This window comes from Adiantum capillus-veneris, chromosome 1 (assembly GCF_014529385.1).
Source record: "Adiantum capillus-veneris isolate H3 chromosome 1, ASM1452938v2, whole genome shotgun sequence".
Classification (NCBI taxonomy): Eukaryota; Viridiplantae; Streptophyta; class Polypodiopsida; order Polypodiales; family Pteridaceae; genus Adiantum; species Adiantum capillus-veneris.
Window position 1 is genome coordinate 180,729,931 of NC_140931.1, and position 19,650 is coordinate 180,749,580.

The window sequence follows — 19,650 nt, forward strand, 5'->3', positions numbered from 1 at the left end:
CCCAATTATCGAGACTAGTCTTTTTACAATTAGTAAGGTTCAAGGCAACATCTTCTCATTAAGGTCCAAGCAAAGAAGAATGGCCCTTATTTGCCTATGCCTCTCTCTCTCTCTCTCTCTCTCTCTCTCTCTCTCTCTCTCTCTCTCTCTCTCTCTCTCTCTCTCTCTCTCAAAGAAATGGGTTTCACCTAGAAATATATGACCTCAATCTTTGTATGTACAACACACACAAGGTCATATTTAAAACTCTCTCTCTCTCTCTCTCTCTCCTGCTGGAATTTGTTCCCTCTATTAACTTACAATTTGTGTACAATATTCATGGCTCTTTCCCTAAGAGGGGGATCTCCTCAGTCATTATATCCTTGAAAAGCCTAACAGGAAGGGAAGTGAGAAAGTAGAGAATACAAGAGTGGAGAACATCGCAAATCTTACCCTGCACATGTCCCCTATAAACCACCTAAACCGGTGCTTAGATGATTGCAAACAAAATGACATTGCAAGAACTATATCCTGCAAGAACCCAAAGATAATCTTACACATGGTAACTTTAATACCCCAGGTGTCATGCCACCATAGTCTTTCCCATCTCCACCATTCATCAATAGCCTTGCAGTGCCAAAATAAGGGTTTATGGCTTTCCACTCTTTTACATCTGACATATTTACCTCACCACTATTTCTCTTATGTAGTTTCTTAGCATCAAGTAGGGCACCACAGATTACTCTCCAAAGAAAGACCCTACCTTTAAAAGTAATACAGGAAGACCATACATTTGGAAGCACATTATTCCACCAATTTTGATCTTTTTGCATAAACCAAACTTTATTGCTTTTAACAAACACATGGCTAGAGTCCAAAAATAATAATCTATAAATGTGACCTGTAGATGCAGTCCACCAATTAACTGAGCTATTAAGAAGATTCGAGTGTCTCTGCCTATCCTCCTCATTATGCACCAAGGGAATTTGCAAATTGTGAGTACATGCCTACACTAGTCCCCATTGTTGTGTTCAGTTTCTTTGTAAACCATATTTTGTGAAAGCTGCATATGAGTTTTGGAAACCCCCTAAGAGTCCATAACTTGACCAATGCAGTGCACACACTCCTTAAACATATACAAAGCCTTTTTCTTAAGCAAAGAAGCAGGAGGTAATTGAAAAACAAAAGAACATAAGAGATCTTCAGAAGGTAGTGAGTGACCAAAGTAATGCATACGGCCATTCCAAATCAATTTAGAGCATAGAATTTTTCAAGAGTTAATCAACAGTTGAGAAGTAGCATAATTAGTTTTCAAAGGAGCAGCAAAAAAGAGTTTATCATACCTAGGCATGTTCCAAGAACCATGAAAGTACACAACAAAAGCATCATTTAGCAGCAAAAGACATTCATACCGCTCTCAGGTTGTTTGCAAAAATTATGTGGAACGGTCAGGAGGCGGCGGGCCCCTAGCTACTCAGACCAATGCAAGAGATGGGAGGGAACAGGAACGATTTCAAGACACGAAACACAATAAGCAATAGAGAAGATAAATCTTAATAGAATGAATACACGGATACAAGGATTCACGATTGCAAGGATTTCCCAAGATGTGCCCTGGGTATTCCCAATTTCAATAAGAAATAATCAAGCTGAATTTGGCATAATCGAACTTTGCCAATCTCAAGCACGAGTCTCTGTGTTGCGCACACGCCTCGACCATCACTATAAGAGGAGTAGTCTATAACCGCTAGCATTGCCGCAAAAAAAAAAAAGCAAAATGGAGAGAAAAAAATTTGCTCTGCGGCAATAACAACAACTAATGCGATAGTGGTTTGGAGGCAATAAGCGTGGTAATAACTGCGGCAATATATCTGCAGCTATTACCGTGTTATTTATCATAGATATTACCGCTCTTATTGCTGCTAAACGCCCATTCAAAAATAAAGGTGCTCATTTGGGCCACCCAAAATTGGGTGGCTCAAATGAGCACCTTTATTTTTTACCTGCATAAAACAATGAAACATCAATTGTTTTTTGGAAAAGTATACAAAAAAACCAAAGAATTGAAATTGAATTTACTTTACCTTGACAATTAAATATGTAGAAGATCATTACGTTTGATCACCTTGACTCTACGTAAACCCAAACTAGATTAAACAATTATCAAGAACTCAAAACAATTGATACAAAATTACTTGTTTAAACTTACTGCTTGTAGTGATCCAACCGCCGCGTCCAATTGCTCGCGAGAGATGTGGTTGTTCTCAAACAACCATTGCCAAGTATCAAATTCTGTATGTCGCTCCCAATACTTGACCATCTCTTGGTTGTTCGAGAAAGAGTGATATTTTCCTAAATTAGCAATAACAATAAAAATCATCAACTACAATTTTTATAATGACGAATCGATGTTATAATTTAATCAACCTTACATATTTGTCCTTATAGGTGCCTTGCCTCCTGAGCCATAGTGTGTGGGAGGTTTTCTGGCACGGGCCTTGCATTGTTGTCTGTAGGATGAGCCCATCGCAATGCCTCATCGCTCTTTTCTTGCATTACCCACTTCCACTTCGCGTCTGCCATGTTGCCACAGTGGTAGCTCCTGTCTGGATCTCTAACCTGGTTGGCTATTGTGCACCGCACATTGGAATGCTTGTTTTTCAAAAATGTCTTTATGTAGCCCTCCAACCACAGTCGTGAAAAACGTTGATTGGGGGCATTTGGAAATCTAGCTAACAATGCGTTCTCAATGTAGCATGCATGATCGAGCAGTTGGTCTCTAAACTTTACAAAATAGTTCTTATACATTGAATGTATAAGAATTTGAAGATGGCGTCAAAATGCCCAGTCCTGTGCTGTGCCGAAGTCCAGCTCCCCACCATATTTAACCCTGTAGTAGCGTCCATGCGTGTCTACCATGGGTGCATCAGTATCCTTGTCCTCTGCGTCAAGGGTAGCACACTCTGAAAGTGGGGACTCGATTCCCCCGCCACTACCAAAATAGGTGAAGCCACAAGATCCATTGCCACTTTGTGTCTCACGGCACTCGCTGCCTTGAGACAAGCATCGACGCGTGCTGCTAGAGGAAGTTCGTCCACGATGTTCTGGCAAAGCAGGAGTGGAATGAAGGGGCGTAGGACCTTGTGATGCGATCAAAGTGGGACCCTATGACGGAAGGGGAGTAGGACGATAAGAAGGTGCCGTCAGTGCGAGGCTCTGAAGGTAAGGAGTCCCTCCTTGACTCCCCCATGGTGTGGTCTACGGAGAAAGACCGTAGGTTGCAAGCTGTTGTGGACTGTAGCGGCCAAACAAATCCTCCGTTTATTACAACATACCACCAAGATTTCGACGCACCAGATTTCGACGGCCGTACCTTGTTTTTCGATGGACTTGCAGCCCGTCGATATACACGCCGAAAGGGGCGTCGAAATGCATGTGGAAAGGTAAATATTACCACGCGAATTTCCACAGGTATTCCCATGCGTCTTTCAACGCATATTTCGACGAAAAAAAATCGGAGAAAAAAAGGAAATCCGCGCGCAGGCAGTCATTTTTGCCTAAGACGTGCTCAGATCTGCTCTTAGCCGAAACCTGCTGCGCAGGTATTATGAGCTCTCCCCCCCCCCCCCCCCCCCCCCCCCCCCAAACCCTCTCTCTCTGTCTACATCGTGTGTGTGTAGGAGAGAGAGAGAGAGAGAGAGAGAGAGAGAGAGAGAGAGAGAGAGAGAGAGAGAGAGAAATGTGTGTGTGTGTGTAAGAAATTAAAAAGAGAGAGAGAGAGATGTGTGTGCGTGTAGGAAATTAAAGAGAGAGAGAGAGAGAGAGAGAGAGAGAGAGAGAGAGAGAGAGAGAGAGAGAGAGAGAGAGAGAGAGAGAGAGAGAGAGAGATGTATGTGTAGGAAATTAAAATTAAAATTAAAGAGAGAGAGAGAGAGAGAGAGAGAGAGAGAGAGAGAGAAAATGTATGCGTAGGAAATTAAAATTAAAGAGAGAGAGAGAGGGAGAGAGAGAGATGTGCGTAGAAATTAAAAAGAGAGAGAGAAGAGATATAAAGAGTGATATATATATATATATATATATATATATATATAGAGAGAGAGAGAGAGAGAGAGAGAGAGAGAGAGAGAGAGAGAGAGAGAGAGAGAGAGAGAGATAGAAAATAGAGAGAGAGAAAGAGATAGGAAATAGAGAGAGAGAGAGAAAGAGAGTGATATATATATATATATATATATATATATATATATATATATATATATATATATATATATATATAGAGAGAGAGAGAGAGAGAGAGAGAGAGAGAGAGAGAGAGAGAGGAAAATAGAGAAATAGAGAGAGAGATAGATATAGGGAAATAGAGAGAGAGAGAGAGGAAAATAGAGAGCGAGAGTGAGATCGAGAGAGAGAGAAAGAGAAAGAGAGATAGCAAGAGCGAGAGACGCGAGAGAGAGAGAGAGAGAGAGAGAGAGAGAGAGAGAGAGAGAGAGAGAGAGAGAGAGAGAGAGAGAGAGGGAAGAGAGAGAGAGATGAGAGAGAAAGAGAGAGAGATAGCGAGAGCGAGATCGAGAGAGAGAAAGAGAAAGAGAGACAGCGAGAGTGAGATGGGAAAGAGAAGAAAGAGAGATAGGGTACGTAGAGAGAGAGAGAGAGAGAGAGAGGAGAGAGAGAGAGAGAGAGAGAGAGAGAGAGAGAGAGAGAGAGAGAGAGAGAGAGAGAGAGAGAGAGAGAGAGATAGTAGATAGAGAAAGTCGGCGTGAAACAGTTAGGTTGGCTGACCAATTGTGTGAAAAGGACAAAAACTCTCTCTATCTCTCTCTCCCTCTAAAAAAAACTATGGAACTAAAAGAGGCAAAGGGGTTTTGCCCGCTACATGCATTGTCATGTACACCTGGGAGAGCACGTATGCATTGTCATGTACACCTGGGAGAGCACGTATGTGTCTACCCATATAGGATTTGACCAATAAAGACGAGATTTTGACCCGGTGGTCCTGATCTCCGTATACCTCTGGACCGAGGTGTACGGAGATCGGGCAAGGCTAGAGAATGCGAGGTAGTTTACATTGTGAGGAGTATATATATTAAAACAAAATTCATAATCATTGTAGATGGCAACGTCATCAACTAACATGGAGGAAAAGATTGCATGCTCGTGCACACTCTGCAAGTATCAAATCGTGCGCAAGCGTAGGATATGTAATGAGCATGTGCACAAGTACGGAGAGTTTGCTAGAGAAATCGTACAGAATCTACGATACGACTCCTATGGAACGGGCATTGATTTTCGCTACATAACACCTACATCTGAGAGAGAGAAAAAGGATTATGCGTGAAGGTTCGACCAATATAGAGCCAAGGATGGAAGCAGAAAAGGGCTTACAAACAGAAGACGACGGCATGGAGGAGATGCTAGATGCCTTCTTCTAGACAAGCAAGGAAAACGCTAACGAAGCAGCACCAGAAGCCGTGCGCCTATCTCCTGAAGACATGTTGAGGAAGTTGGCACGTCAACCAATCTATGAAGGTGCCAAAATATATGTGCTTCGTACTTGTCTGACGTTCTTGAATCTGCAGTCAGTGTACGGGTGATCAGATGCAAGTGTCACTGCTTTGTTTAGGTACGTAACTTACAAAAGAGATTTTCCGATTGCAATGGTGACGTGCTTGGGGAGCTTTTTAATTTAATGTGGCTTAAACAGGTTGTTGCGGGAGCAACTTCTTCGGCTAGCAATGAAATGCCCCCCTCCAAGCCAGACGCAAAATGACTATTGACCTCAGTTGGCTTGGACTACAACAAGATTCATGCATGTCCAAATGATTGCATTCTTTTTCGCAATGAATTCGCAGATTGTCTGTCGTGTCCTAAGTGCGGAGCAATGCGCTACAAACAAGATGCGGTTGGCGAGACAGTGCCAGCTAAAGTGTTGCGGCATTTCCCTATTATTCTGAGGATAAAAAGCATGTTTCATTGTGGTTCCATTGCAAAGTTGATGCGGTGGCATTCTACGAATAGATCCACTGATGCAACATTTAGGGTGTCCGCTGATTCAAAGGTTTGGAGGCACATTGAAGATACCTGGCCACATTTTAAGAGTGAACCACACAATTTGCGTTTGGGCGTGGCAATGGATGGAGTCAATCCATTTGGCTTGAGAAGCTCGTCATTGAGCACTTGGCCTGTGTGCCTTATCAATTACAACCTCCCGCCGTGGCTTGCCATCAAGAAGGGTCATTTGATATTAGGCTTGATTGTACCTGCTGGTAAGTTCAAGGCAAAAAATATGGATGTTTATCTAGCTCCACTAGTTGACGAGCTCCAGGAGTTATGGCATGGGATTAACATAGTAGATGCGGTTGAACGAGCAGGACAACAGCATGCAAGGATCCATGGACTTCTTATGTGGACTATGCATGATTGGCCAGGATACGGTGAAGCTTCTGGTAATGGTTCTTGATTTCCAAAATTCTCGCTATTCGCAAGCACTTTGCCTTGGCCTGAATCATGCTTTAATATATGCAGGGCTTACAACTTCGGGATACAATGCATGTCCAATTTGCGGGCCGTCTTTGGATGTGTGCTATTTTGCCTCGCTTCTAAAGACAATTTATCAAGGCCACCACCGTTATCTTCCAGATGGCAATCACTTGTGCAAAGGTCAGCCTGGTCCCGTCGAATGTCGTCCTATGCATGTACAAGAGTAGCATTGCCGATGGGAGCAACATGAGGGGCAACCTGTTCCAGGACTGAAATGTTTGTCCATTCTCCATATGTTGCCGTACTGGGGTGATCTACTAATTAACCATTTGCTGGATCCAATGCATATATTCAAGAATGTGGGAGAGCTCCTCTGGAAGACAATCATGGGAATGAAAGACAATCTAGCTTCATGAGATGATTTGCAGTCAATTGGAAATGGTTATGGTTATGGTTATGATTATGGTTTTGATCGATATGGTTATGGCCAGTTATGGTTTTAATTTGGTTATGGTTTTGCACAAAGTTCGTTTCATTTCTTTCATTTGCCTTAAATCTCATGTGAGATCCTACATGGATATCATGTAGGAGGCGTATACGTACATATGGTTTTTTTTGAAAAGTTTATGTTAAAACGAAGGGAACTCTACCGAAATTTCTACGGGAGCACGGTTGATGTTGGTGCTGCTCGCTTTCTTGGGCAGAGGATAGGCAGTCTGGCTGTGGCTGTGTCTATCTTTTTATTGGGCACAGGCCAGGCTGCTTGTCCTCTGCCCAAGATTTTTTTTTTGATATGGTCGTCGAAATATGCGTCGATAGGCACGTCGAAATACACGTTGAAAACTGTGCCTTTCGACACGTATATCGCCACCTATTTTGACGCTTTCATAGGGACGGGTATTTCGACGCGTTTTTCAATGGATCGCGTTGAAACCTGCGCCGAAGGCACCTTTTTTTGTTGTAGTGGTTGAATGGAGGTACTGGTCTCGAAAAGAGAGATCCCATTGTAGGTTTGGATCTACGACTGGTAGAGGAACCTGAGTAGAGTAGGCGTAGGATGGCCATGCTTGCAAATAACAAAAATAAACCTATGATACTCATGGTTTAGGGTTAACTAGCCAGAAACAATATTTATTTATTTGCTTGTTCTCACTGCCTCAAGACTCGGGTCCATTGAAGGCGATGTCCACCCCAGGTGGGAGCTTGGGATGTGAACCAACCAAAAGAAGAGTCAGATGGCTACTCCCCATCAAATGGTCTCTCATCTAACATCTACATTACAAAGAGCAATATCAGCTTTAGTTTTCCCTCCCTACTCACTCATCTATAAATACGTACACAAGTATATTAGAACACGAACACGTAGATACATATACATATTAGTATACCTAAGAAGAGGCTAGTAGTACCAAAGGTCAAGTGGTACCTCTTTAGATATCATCACATTCTCAACCATGGTAAAACCAAAGGTACGTTGTGATAATCCATGCATGAGTGGATCAACGATCGCAATGCCATGATAAAAAATGGACTATACCCAAGAGGAAGCGTCTAACCTTCGGGTGTTATGCTCCCGTACTTACTGCCTACATACATGCATAAACAAATATATATGTACACACAAATATATATATACACACACACACACACACACACACACACACACACACAATTATGTAATGTAGCCATCATTTTGAGTATAGATAAATAGTTATGGTAGTAAATGTAACCATCATTTTGTGTTGTGCGTAGTGCGAGAGTGCTCCCGCTACTATAGAGTGATGTGAAGAAGAGATTCTTTATTGTGCTTCTTGCACAACATCTCTTCATAGCAGCTCCTTGTTCGAGGGTCGAGGGTTTAGAGTAGAAAGTGATTTTTGAGAGTTCATCAGCTTCACGTAAAGAAGGCCTCTTACAAAGAACTCTACAGAAGTGGGAGCATCCTGCACGATGCACACCACAAAATGGTTGCTTCGCCTATAACCATTGCTCTTTATCTCCCTATTTCTTTATCTTCCTCTCTCTATCTATCTCCCCACCCAATGGTTATCTCTATTTCTCTCGAGACCCTCTTTCCCTCTCGCCAGTTTAGGGTTTCTCTCACTCTCCCTCTTTCCCCTCTCTTTCTATATCTCTCCCTCCCTCCCTCTCTCTCTCTCTCTCTCTCCCCCCCCCCCCCCCCCCCCCCCCCCTTCCTTCCCTCTTTCTCTCTTTCCCTCTCTTCCTCTTTCTCTATTTCTCAATCTCCCTCTCTCTCTCTCTCTCTCTCTCTCTCTCTCTCTCCCCCCCTCCCTCTTTCTCTATTTCTCACTCTCTATCTCTCTATCCCTCTTTCCTCTCTCTCTCTCTCTCTCTCTCTCTCTCTCTCTCTCTCTCTCTCTCTCTCATTCATATATATATATATATGATTTTATTTTATTTTATTTTTTTCTCCCTCTCTCTCTCTCTCTTTGCCTCTTTCTCTCTATTTCCCTCTCTCTCTCTCTCTCTCTCTCTCTCTCTCTCTCTCTCTCTCTCTCTCTCTCTCTCTCTCTCCCCCTATTTTCCTCTCTTTCTCTAGCTCCATCTCTCCCTCTTTTTATCTCTTTCTCTATCTATGTCTCTCACTATCTTTCTCTCTCTCTTTCCCCTCTTTCCTCTCTCTCTCTCTCTCTCTCTCTCTCTCTCTCTCTCTCTCTCACACACACACACACACACACACACACACACACACACACACACACACAAAAACGCAGCCGTTTTTTGACCTAGTAGACAACAGTCCACTCTTTTGATCATAACTTCTTCATCCGAACTCCGATTTGGGTGATCTATAGCCTCAATCGAAGAGCACAAAGTCCTCTACGCATTGATGTAAAGACATAAATTTTCAGAATTATGGAAGGAGTTTCTGTAGCAGCATTTCCGAAGTGAACAGGTTCAACAAAATTGATTTTCATCTCCTATTTTACATACAATGTCTTCCGGCACTCACAAGGGTTCTTCTTCTTCAACAAGGTCCACAACCATTGTGGAAAATGATCCAAAATCTCCTAAGTGTGGAGATAGCAACACAACCACCCAACCAACGACATCGGAAACCATGATCATGGCGTACTTGGTATCATTGCAAGAGACCGTAAACAAACAAGGCGAAGACTTACGAGCACTTGCAATGGAGAATGGCACACTAAGGGTACTTGTGGTTGAGAATGAGAATCTCAAGAGGACACTTGAGATGCAAACAACACGTTTGATGCAACTTGAAGAGGAAGTCAAGGAATGTAAACGCTCTCTTGTGGACTTGAATGCTTTGAAGGAGCGGATGAGAAAAGTAGAGCATGACCATGTATTGAAAGAGGAGAAATTTGACGCTATGAGCCGGGATGTATGCGACATGAAAAATGTATGCACAAACAAGTCTTGGGCTGATGTATGTGGTAGCAATGTGGTTTCTAATTCCGCACTCATGCAAGCTATGGTTCAAACAAAGAATGTTGAGAATGTGGATGTGGAGGAGTTGAAGGAACGGGAGCGACGTTCCAAGAACATTGTTATTCGTGAAATTCCCGAAGAGAAGTTAGAGACACCTCCTTATCTTGCCATTGTTATTGTAGATTTCTTCAAAACCCACTTTGGCATGTCCGGAGTTATGGTCTATGGAGCACATAGAGTGGGGAAGCAAGGAGCTCCTCGCTCGGGAGAACGGCCAATTGTATGCACCATGCCGGATGAGACCAAGCGAAAGATTATCCTTGATAATAGTTGGATCTATTTGAGGGATACAAAATGTTTTGTATGTGAAGATTGCACTATTAAGCAACAAAATATGCGTCGCAAGGCATATGAGGAAAATAATAATAAAAACAAGGAGATCTCTCATGAAGAAAATGTGCCCAAGGAGGAGGCAAGTCTCTCAAGCAAATAGGGATGCGTGACCTATGAGACCGAGTTACAATTGAAAATATGCTTTTGGAATTGTAATGGATACCCATGGAATGCGGGGGTTGGCATTGATGAACTAACAAGCAAAGCCGATGTTGTACTTCTTGTTGAAACTTGGGAGCATGATACACAAAGGATTAACGGCTTGGAGGATTACAATGTACATTCATTGATGTGGTCAAAGAATCTCAAGCAACAAATAGGACAAGGAGGGTTAGCATGTATGGTTAAGAAAGGATTGGAAGATTTTGTATCAATTGTGAAAGATGACAAGTACAAACGTTATGTATGGCTGAAAATTATGACACCAAAAAGAGCACCCATTTTTGTAGCCGGTTGCTACATTCCTCATCATGATTCTCCCTTTTATGCTTGCATGGATAGAGATCAACCATTTTTTGATTTGGAAGAGGACATTGCTTATTTCCAAGGTGAAGGTGATGTTATTGTATTTGGGGATATGAATGCTCGCACAAAAACATTGCAACATGATACTCAACAATTTGATATGCCATACATTTCAAGGGAGTTGGAGGAAGTTCACTTGTATGATCGTACTTCAATGGATGAGAAAGAGCCGGATCACTATGGAAAGTTACTTTTACACATGTGTAATAGCACGGGTATGCTCATTGCCAATGGTGTATCTTTGTGGAGTGGAACCAATGGATTTACATGTAGGAGACATAATGGGGATAGTGTGATTGACTATATGCTACTCTCTGAAGCCATCATGTATCGCATAAAGAGTTTTATGTTTGGTCAATGGACCCCAGAATCCGACCATTGCACCTTATGTATTGACCTTTCATGTGGAGAAGGAACTAAGCATGATAATCTCAGCCAAAGGAAAGAGAAGTTATCACTATGTATGGATTTCAAACGGGCACCAATGTACATTGAAATGGTTGAGCAAAAATTATGGATGACAAAGCTTCAATGTGATGCACCATTGGAAACTAAATGGGAAGCTTTCAAGAAAGCTATTTGTTCTTGTGCGGAAGAATGCTTTGCCATAAAGCATCTCCATGGTATCAACAAAGATAGATCACGCAAAAGGTGGTTTGATAAAGAATGTCAAGATGCTCGAAAGTCCTTGATAAAGCTTGATGCAACTATGGACAAAGACAACTATCAAAGTCATTTGCATACATACAAGGAATTGATTCAAAAGAAGAGAAGAAGATGGGAAGTAAAGCAACAAGAATTTCAAGTCCAAGAAAAGGCACATGCATGTGGAAGATTTTGGAGAAACTTGAGAGGCAAGCGGGTTGAGAATTTTGGTAACTTGAGTCTAGTGGATATGTACACACATTGTAGGCAATTATATGAGCAAGCAAATACTGAAAAAATGCCATTTTATGGTTCACTCCCATGTATGCCGTTTTTTTTTACTATTGAGGATGTATGCGGTGGGCTTGAAAAGTTGGCCACTCGCAAAGCGCGAGATCTTCAAGGTATCAAGCCGGAGATGATCAAATGGACGGGAGATTTTACCCATGAGTGGATGTGTGATATGTTCAACCTTGCACTTCAACATGGTATGCCTTATGATTGGAGTACTAATTGGGTTAAGCCTTTGCATAAAGGAGGGGATGTAAAGAATGTAAGCAACTACCAGACTATAATGATTGGGTCTCTTATGGCAAAGTTGTTTGGGTGCATAATGGAGATGAAATTGAGTGATTGGGCTGAAGAGAATGACAAGCGTGCAAAGGGACAAGCGGGTTTTCGTCGATGCCATAGCACCATTGATCATCTTGTCACTCTTTGTGTTCTCATGGAGGAAATTCGGTTGAAAGGCAAGCGATTGTATTGTTGTTTTGTGGACTTTAAGAAAGCCTTTGATATGATTCCACGTAACAATTTGTGGAGAAGGATGGAAGAACTCCAAGTGCCAAGTGAGTTTATGCTTGCAGTTTCTCGAATCTATGAGAAGGTGATTTGTCAATTGCGCATGGGAAGAGAAATTTCAGAATTTTTTGTAAGCACTATTGGGGTTAAACAAGGATGTCCATTGTCACCAACTCTCTTTGGTCTATGCATCGATCAATTGGAACAAATGGTACTTGACTTTATGCAAGAAGAAGGCATTGAAGAGGTCACTATTTGCAATGCGGTAATCATGCTTTTGTTGTATGCACATGATGTAGTGCTTCTAGCACACACTTTAGAAGATGCACAAAAGCTTATGGTTGTCCTTGAGAACTTTTGCTTGCATAGTGGGCTGATTGTAAATGAATCCAAAACAAAGGTTATGCTTGTGAAAACCAACCATAAGGAGAAGCCATACATTGTGTACAACAAAGAGACACTTGAAGTTGTTGAGAGCTTTAAGTACCTTGGCCTTGAGGTTCCATCCAATCACAAGTGGCATGAATGTGCTATGCGTCGTTTGGAAGCGGGAAAGAGAGCATATTATGCATTTGAGAACATGTGTAATGCGGGAAACATCAAGTGTTGGGTTCTCAAGAGGTATCTTTTTGATGCATTGGTGACACCGGTTCTTCTTTATGGAGTTGAAGTGTGGGGCGGGAGCATCTCAAAGTCTACTTGGAAAGAGTTTGAGAATGTCCAAAAGCGTTTTCTTACTAACTTTCTCCAAGTTAAGACACAAACACCATATATGCTCCTACTTCTTGAGTCGGGATCTCTTCCAATTGAGGTTATGGGCATGGAAAGGGTTGTGGAGTACATGATAAAGATGCGTCAAAACCCCTCACATCGACTTCCTACAATTGCATGGGAAGCAAGCAAAAAAGTTCAAAAGACGCATAAAAGCAAGATCTTGAGCACGAGATGGATGCAAGACATAAAGAAGTGGTTTGGGAGATGGGATGCATTACACTTGCTACATGATGCTTCAATTGACTCTCAAGTGAATGAAGCTTTTCTACAACGCCAATGTCTTACGGCTTGGGAGAAATCCGGTGGGTCACGCTTCATACATTACACCACCTATATTGCCCCCAACTACAAAACCATGTTCTTCGCTGAGAGAGGAAACCGTACTCACACTTACATGCTTGAGCCTATTCCCTTGTCCGCGATACGCACTATCGCAGCAATTCGGCTTAGCTCCCATTTCCTTCGATGCGAGATAGGGCGTTGGGGAAATGGAGAAGAGTCAAATTGATTGTGCACATTATGCTCACTGCAAGTTCGAGAGTCTAAGTACCACACACTACTAGAGTGCTCAGCTTTTGATCACATCCGAACTTGCTTCTCTCACATTTTCAGCCATAACTTAGACCTACACACTTTCCTCTCCCAGCCAAAGTGTGGGCTCTCTATTGCGACTCTCATCACTACAATTTTGGAGCATCGAGAGTCACTCATCAGCCATACACATACTACATCACATGTAAATTTGGTCCCATAGGTCATATTTGACCTCCGAGGACGATAATAAAATCTATCTATCTATCTATCTCTCTCTCTCTCTCTCTCTCTCTCTCTCTCTCTCTCTCTCTCTCTCTCTCTCCCCCTCCCTCTCCCTATCTCTCCTCTATTTCTCTATCTCTCTTTCACTCTATCTCTTTATACCTCTCTCTCTTTTTCTCTATCTCTATTTCTCTCTCTCTGTCTCTCTCTCTCTCTCTCTCTCTCTCTCTCTCTCTCTCTCTCTCTCTCTCTCTCTCTCTCTCTCTCTCTCTCGCATGGTCGTTGGCACTTATCCAAGATGGAAAAAATAAAAGGGATCTTCATCCCCATCCGTTTTGTAAACCCCTTACTAGATTTACCTAATTGGAAATGTTTTTTCAGCTTCTTCTTCTTTGGTCTAAGTGTGATCACTACTCCCCTGTGGGGAGAATGCATGCTTAGTTGGTCATTTGACCCACCCCTAAAACTTACGATTGGTAATTCCAGAGAAGTATTCACTTTGCAAGATAAACATGGATGCCAATGCTTGAGATATTCTAACGAAGTAGATGACATTTGGGGACACATCATCTCTACCAACTTGGAAACATTCATGAGTAACCCTCTCTCTACCTTATGCAAACAGGGTTTAGGACATATACCTTCAAAGTCTCCTAATCTTGAACAAGCCATGAATGAACTTCACCAAGTATTAGATCACCTAATTAATAATCAATGTATATGCTTACCCTCACATATTACAAACAATCAAGCTCATACACTATTCTCCCAATATAATTCAAGCCTTCTGCCTTAATGGATTTGAACGTGCCAAACTATGGAGACTAGTGAGGGGATACCTTCAAAATTGCATAGCCTCCCCACATACTTGTGATCCAAACAAAATACTGCAAACTTTGGAAATTGGAGGGCACTAGTACCCCTATGGGGGGCCTAGTGCCCCCCATATTTCGGGGATATTCTTACACAATACCTAGTGTGGGTGGTGGAGGGCCTCTCTATCTCTCTCTCTCCCTCTCTATCTATCTCCACCTTTTTTCTCTCTCCTTTTTTTACCCAAACACTTTAGCCTTAGGATAAAGGACACCCATAGAACCTATTTGTTGAAAAATGAAAAGGATTACATAAGGGATGTCGTGGGACAAAGGATTATTGTTTCTTGGAACCAAAAGACCCCACTCTCTAACCAACTCAAACCGTTGGACTCCAAGAATACCTCCCACTCCCAAAAAGGACCCCACCACTCTTACCAACATAACTATACCACTTCTTGGAAAAGCAAGGCATGAGAGGACTCCTCTCTATAAAGGACAAGAGAGAAAGGATAGAGAAGAAGAAGGTACATGCTAGGCTTTTTTTGAGGGTACTACTACCACAAAACTTTCACCTCATGGATTCCTCCTCTCAGGTCATTTATCACTTAGAGTTCTTTTTTGCATTAGGGTGACATCAACAACAAGTGTGGATTTCTTAAGACACCTGTCTTCCACCAACATGTACTAACATTCTCATGTTTTTATTTGTGGTGATGGTGACAGGTAACATGGACATCCACTTCTCTAATTCAATCTCTGGTGATATTTTTCCATTGTTTGATGCATTAGTCTCCTTATCTGAATTAATCACATGTAAAACATTAAGGCATGAATGGAACAAGAGGGCTTGGTTTGAGTATATCCTGAGCAATCATCCACTATGTTTATAGTGAATTAATGATAATTTCTAGTTTCTTGGCAAAGTTAGTAATGGATTAATTATGTCACCTACTCTCTCTCTCTCACCCCCTTTGTCCCCTCTCTATTTATCTCTCTCTCTCTCTCTCCCTCCCTCTCTCTCTCTCTCTCTCTTCCTCTCTTTTTCTATCTCTATCTCTCCCTATCTTTCTCTCTCTCTCTCTCTCTCTCTCTCTCTCTCTCTCTCTCTCTCTTTCCCTCTTTTTCTCTCTCTCCCTCTGTCTCTCTCTCTCTCTCTCTCTCTCTATTTCTATCTCTCTCTCTATTTATTTCCCTCTCTCTCTCTCTATTTCTATCTCTCTCTCTCTATTTATTTCCCTCTCTCCTCTCTCTCTCTCTCTCTCTCTCTCTCTTTCTCTCTCTATTTCTATATCTCTCTCTCTCTATTTATTTCCCTCTTTCCCCCCTCTCTCTCTCTCTATCTTTCTCTCTCTCTCTCTCTCTCTCTCTCTCTCTCTCTCTCTCTCTCTCTCTCTTAATGGAGTAAAAAGACTATCACTAACAATCTAGGACTAATGAGAAATGAACCTACATTAACCTAACATCAAGGCCAATTACCTATGATTAGCACATATAGAACCTAATTTTTTTATGAGTTAATATTCACAAAGCAAAGTGTTGAAACTTTAGGATGGCTAGCTTTTGAACATGAAAGAACCATAGCTTAGAAGCAAAAGTTACTTAAGCCAAGCATAGAGAATGGAGAGATGAACAAAAGAGAAAAATCATGGAAGGATCACACCTGTTCATGCTCTTTGTGCATCCTTTAGCAAGAATCCCCTTTGTAGAGAAGTCTCTCGATCTTTTTATTTGCAAAAGAATCTTTTTGAAGCTAAGTGTAAACACAAGCTACAAAAGCCAATTATTGAAAAGCCACAAAAAAACATTAATGAAAACCTAAAGCTAGGGTCTTGCATACCCGAATTTGCCAAAGGGAAAACACCCAAGGGAAAAAAATGCCTTTGGTTATGCACATGATGCTCTTTGTAGCAAATATATGCATACATATCAAAATGAGAGAGAATGAGCTTCTACATAAGCAAATTTTGCAATTTTTACAATCTCTCATGTATGATTCAAAAAGTTGATTAAGTGCTAGCGCACTTGAATTATGGAATTAAAAACAAGTCAAGAGCTAGAAATAATGCAACTTTGATGAAATGAAGTGGCTCTTGAAAGCCAATTTTACAATTTAAAGCTTTCCAAAAAGTTGGCTAACTACTAGCTCACATGAAATTTTTCAATTTTTAGAGCAATCTATGAGCTAGAGATGACTGCAACTTTTTGAAATGGAACGAGTGGCTCTCAATAGCCAAATTTTGTACTTTGAAAGTGCTCAAAAAAGTTGGGAAAACACTAGCTCATATGAAAACATTTTCACTTTAGACCAAGCTATGTGTTAGGATATAAGACATAGCTAAATAGATATTTGAGTAGATTACTTAATGGAGAGAGATAGATTTCACACACAAGAGATTATAGAGAGAGAGAGAGAGAGAGAGAGAGAGTACACACGATATACGTGGTTCACCCAATGTGGGCTACGTCCACGGGAAAGCAACCACTCAATGGATTTAGTACTTCAAAACAAGAAGTAGTTTACAAAGGGATTATACCCTTAATGGAGCTCCCGACTTGCTTCACTCTCACCACCTCACACTCACCTTGTTGCATCAACTTCACACTATGAAATGTGTGTAGAAATGGCCTCCTTTTATAGGCCAAAAGGGTTGCCCTCTCTTATGAGAGACAGCCATGTGTAGCTGCCCTTGTGCGAATAAGTCCAAATCAGACCCTCCAATCCGCCCATGTGTGGTTGCCCTTGAGAAGACAAGTCCGCTTTTGAATTCGGCCACCGGCCATTGACTTCCGACCACCGGCCATTGGCCATTGACTACCGGCCACCGGCCAACTGACCGGTTGTTTTCCGACCACTTTCTGGCCGCCGCCCGGCCATAATATTCCGGCGAAAAGGAATATTCCGACAAAAAAAAAAAGTCTCGGGGGTCTCCGCCCCCAAGGCCTCTAAAGTTGCCCCTGATTGTTGTCCGTGAAAATTTTGGTTTCCGGTGAGTGATTTTCCTTCACGCACGATGGCTTCTCCTCATAATGGGGGCCTTACAAATGTGCGCTTTTACCACAGAAAATTACAAGGGTAAATCAGGCTCCATACTTAACACTATGAGCTAGCATGTATACAACTTTTCATCCAAAGACTTGAAATGGCTCTAAATAGCCAAATTTTGTAATTTTTTACAATGATGACCCCTTCTTGGATAAATGAAATTTCAACCTTGCCGCATCTTTTCAAAACAGACTCGATGATTAGTGTTTTTAAACATTTGGTCATTTAATACGAGCACTAAAAGAGTTCACAATTAATTACAAGCCTGAAATTTGTAATGCTATCTTATGGCTATCAAACAAGCTCAATGTTAGTGCTTGCAGTGATTTTTGCATTCAAGTTGAGCACTAAAATGTATCAAGCAATGCCAACCTCAAGCATAAAGCACCACTCATTATCCACAATGTTACTCTCACATGAAGCTCATATGCATTTCAAAAAGAGCTTGACATTTAGTGTAATGAAAACTTCAATCAAGCCGAGCACTACACCATGCACAAGTCAAATTATTGATGCAAGTAAGGTCATTTGTGCATAGACACAATCATAGCACACACAATCAATGCCCACATCCGTGCTCTTAAACTAGCAATTGTTTTCATACAAATCATAAAAAGGAGAACATGTGATTGTCCAATGAATGTATACAAGGCGGTTAGCTTAGTTTTGCATGTAAAAGTTTAAAGTCATCGTAGAAAAAGATCCTCAAATGTCAACTCCCCTATGAGTGGTTAAAATTTGATTCACCTCCATGCATCTAAATGAGGCACCATAGCCATAAGTCAAAGATACAATCTCCGATAGAAGAAACTATCGATTGTCACACAATATACATAATGAGTGTTCACATTCCTATACTCCCTTTTGAGCCAAGCCATGGGGTGGGAATCCAACCTTAAATAGTTTTTTATTTTCTTTTCTTTTTAATGCTTTGTTTTTGTTTTGAGGTGGCGGCACTGGCAGGCTACAGCTGTGCAGGACAACTCGACGAGCTCGAGGGCCCAATGAGGGGATATGGGGAAGAGAGAGAGTGAGAGAGAGGACTCGAGAGCATGTGTGTGTGTGTGTGTGGTTGGGTCCACCGTCCAGAGACCAAGGCGGTAGTTACGGGCTAGGTTCCAGAGGCAGGTTGCACGCCCGTGTGTCTGTTGTGAGCGCTGAGGCGGCAACAGATAACATCGCCTTGCTAGTAGCGCAAATAGAGGCAATGGTATGCTGACTCAGAGAGTCAAATTTTTTTATTTTACTTTTTGGGTGAAAAAGTCCACTAAGAGTATGTTCACGCTCAAAGCAATTGGGCACATCATTGGCATACACACTTCTCTTAAGGGCGCAACAAATCCAATTAATCATGAAAATTCTTAAGTATCATGCACATGCATATAAACTTTTGATGCTTTATAAAAAAAAAAAACAATTGTGAAGCCATATGGAATAATTTTGCGGTCTATTTTAATGGTCACACATAGATCTCCTTCCGTTCCACATCATTGAAACATTCCTCAACCAAATTCAAGCCAATTTTCTGTGTATTAATAAATTCCTTAATTGAATAAGAAATGTTGTTTAATGTCGTTCATGCACCAATACTCAAATGCAAGCCCGAACACGTTTGCTTTTCCAATTGAAAATAACTTCGGATCAAGCATCATATACACAAAATGCAAGGCAAAATTATTTTCCATTTTCATGACCACAGGCATAATCATAGCAAACTTGATTGCTCATATCCTATATTAAAGCCATTCGAACCGCAATTGAATTTTCCATTTTGGTGCGTGTAAGGCTATGCATAGTTGATTATGGCAATTCATGATTGCACAAATTAATACATGCTTTGCGATCTCCAATCAATTTGCCATAAATATGCACAAAAATCATTCTCAATCGTGTACCAATTGAGTAATCTTTCTCAATTCTCAAAGCCAATTGTGTCAAACACATCAACTATCTGGCCAAATAATCATCATAATTGGTAAAAAATACCAATTATTCATTCAAGCACCGGATTGCACATGCCATTGAGTAGGC